Source organism: Odontomachus brunneus, unplaced genomic scaffold (genome assembly GCF_010583005.1).
Source record: "Odontomachus brunneus isolate Ranch 3 - 2012 unplaced genomic scaffold, Obru_v1 Obru_scaffold_014, whole genome shotgun sequence".
NCBI classification, from domain to species: Eukaryota; Metazoa; Arthropoda; class Insecta; order Hymenoptera; family Formicidae; genus Odontomachus; species Odontomachus brunneus.
Genome location: NW_022639464.1, coordinates 1,807,301 through 1,809,955, shown reverse-complemented (window position 1 = coordinate 1,809,955; position 2,655 = coordinate 1,807,301). Strand labels below are relative to the sequence as shown.

The window sequence follows — 2,655 nt, the reverse complement described above, 5'->3', positions numbered from 1 at the left end:
TCTTCGAAATTGGCCAAGTGTAGCCCAGCCAAGCCATGCGCCATCGACCGGAACAAGTGATAATCAGAAGGGGCCAGGTCTGGTGAATACGGCGGGTGCGATAGCAGATCCCATTTCGGCGTTTTGATGGTGTTCTGGACAATGGAAGTGCGATGACACGGAGCGTTGTCGTGTTGCAATATCACTCGTTCGTGTCTCGTGTCCCATTCTGGCCGTTTTTCGAGCAATGCATGGTTCAAATTGATCAGTTGTTGTCGGTAGCGATGCCCATTGACAGTTTCGCCCGGTTTCAGCAGCTCATAGTACACGATTCCTTTCTGGTCCCACCAAACGCAGAGCATTGTCTTCTTTCCGAAGCGATTTGGCCGTGCCGTCGATGTTGATGCTTCGCCAGGTGAAAGCCACGATTTTTTGCGTTTGGGATTCTCGAAATATATCCACTTCTCATCGCCAGTAACAATTCGATGCAGGAAACTCTTTCTTTCATGCCGCAAAAGCAAAATTTCGGAAGTGGCTCTTCGATTTTCCATCTGTCTCTCAGTCAACTCATGCGGCACCCATTTTCCTTCCTTTTGAATTTTTTCCATGGCATGTAAACGTTTAGAAATACCTTGGCGAGTCATGTTTAATGCCTACGCAAGTTGATTTTATGTTTGCGTATCATCTTCATCCAATAACGCTTGCAAATCGGCGTTCTCAATTGTTTTTGGTCTTCCGGAGAGCTCCTTGTCCTTAGTGTCGAAATCGCCACTTCTGAAGCGTTTAAACCAATCTTCACAGGTAGTTTTCGATGGTGCATGTTCGTCGTAGGCCTCCTCAAGCAAACGACGTGCTTCAGCTGCATTTTTTTCAAGTTAAAGCAGAAAAGCAAAGCTTCCCGCAAATGCTGTTTATTTGGCACAAAACTCGACATCTTCATTGTTAGAAAAAATATTTTTGTGTTGCGATGTGTTGGTATTATGACTGTTATTGTTGACAGATGTCCAAGCTATAAAAGAAACACAACTTTAGACATGTATGTCGACTACATTAGTCGTTAGCGCCATCCATGTGTGAAACCCGGAAATTTAGTTGCATACCTAGTATAAGGCTCGTAGAAAAATTGGGGATAAGCGAGAATAGGAAGGTCCAATGATTCATTTTCGTTGCGTATCTTGATTAGTATCTGAAATAGTATAAGAATAGTATTTGAAATAGTTTAGATTAGTATCTGAAATAGTAATTATAGTAATTATAGTAATTAGTAATAGTAATTAAGAATAATAATTATCAAATTTTACGTGAACATGCAGAAAGAACTTTCGCGCTAACGATCATAAATACTTCCCTCGTTACTACAAGAATAATTATCTTTCCTATGTGCTTACCAGCTACCATGTATCTAAAAGCAACTTCTATTTCGGTCTTTTCGAAGACCTTCCTCTGGAGTGATTTTATCACGTGCTTTTTCAAACCTTGCAAAAATAAATTTAATAGGTGTCTCTTTGTTTTTCCGGAGGTTATTTTGTCTAACATAACGCCATGGAAACTAATGCTTCTCACAAAAGCCATTTTATCTAAGATATTATTTAAAATTAAATCGTATTTTCCTATTTCTAGGAATCGGCCACCTCTCGCCAAATAGCAAACAGACGCTTAAAGTTTTTCCTTAGCTAGAGAATTTAGCACGATATCTACACAGCGACCGTGCGTTTGCTGAACAATCATTTGTTCGAAGCTTGTATCGCGAGAATTGCCGATATGATCATTGGGTATAGAAGGGAAAGTTTTTCTAATGAATTGCCGTTTCTCAGGTGTTCCGACTGTCGTAAAAATTTCGCATCGTTCGTTCAATATGAGATTAATCACGGCTTGATCAATGCCACCGCTGCCCGAATGAATGAGTATTTTATTTCCTTTCTTAATTTTTTCTTTCATGTACAGAGCATAATAACGTGTAGTATAAACGTACGGAACTGTTGCAGTGTCCTCAAATGTCCATTCGTCAGATATAAGCCAAGATACAAAATAGTCATGTATTAAAATATTTGATATTGCTAAAAGAAAATGGTTTTACAGTCAGTTTAATGCAGTTTTCTTGAGAACAGAAGGAGAAAAGGAAGGCTTCTATTAATCCTTTTAGTGCCTACCGCAAGACTTTTCGCAAGTGTTGCTAACAAAGACATATCGTTATTCAGCACTATAAGGGTTAACTTGGTGTGTTTCTGTGTCAAAGAAAAGAAAGAGCATTTATTCCGTCTTACGTACATTGTTTTATTTTTCTCTAGTTAGCAAGATTTTCATGAAACTGTAATTATGCATTTTAGGGGATGCACCTCGGATGACCTTGATCTTGATATACAGGGTGAGCCATTTTAATCGACGGATCCAAATTGCTCCTAAAATACGCCAGCTACAAAAAAATGGTTAAGACAAGAATTGTAGAGGACAACGGGGGTCATTTTCCCGTGCTAATAATTTTTACCTTCAGATCGATTTTCAAGGTCATTCGAAGGTCAAAGTCATTTTTTTAAATTAGAACCCCTATTTTTGATACCGGATTCGAAAAGAGCAGAAAATTTTACGTATAAAATGATATTTAGATTTTATTTTCTGAGTCCAAGAAGGTCAAATCAAGAACTTGGAAGATGTTAATTCAATACTTTTAGCGTTACC

The 2,655-nt window shown here is 38.6% G+C and overlaps 1 pseudogene; it reads right to left on the bottom strand.

Annotated features, from left to right (window-relative positions):
• LOC116841210 overlaps positions 1-2,655 on the bottom strand; it is a 15,784-nt pseudogene that overhangs the window by 12,216 nt on the left and 913 nt on the right.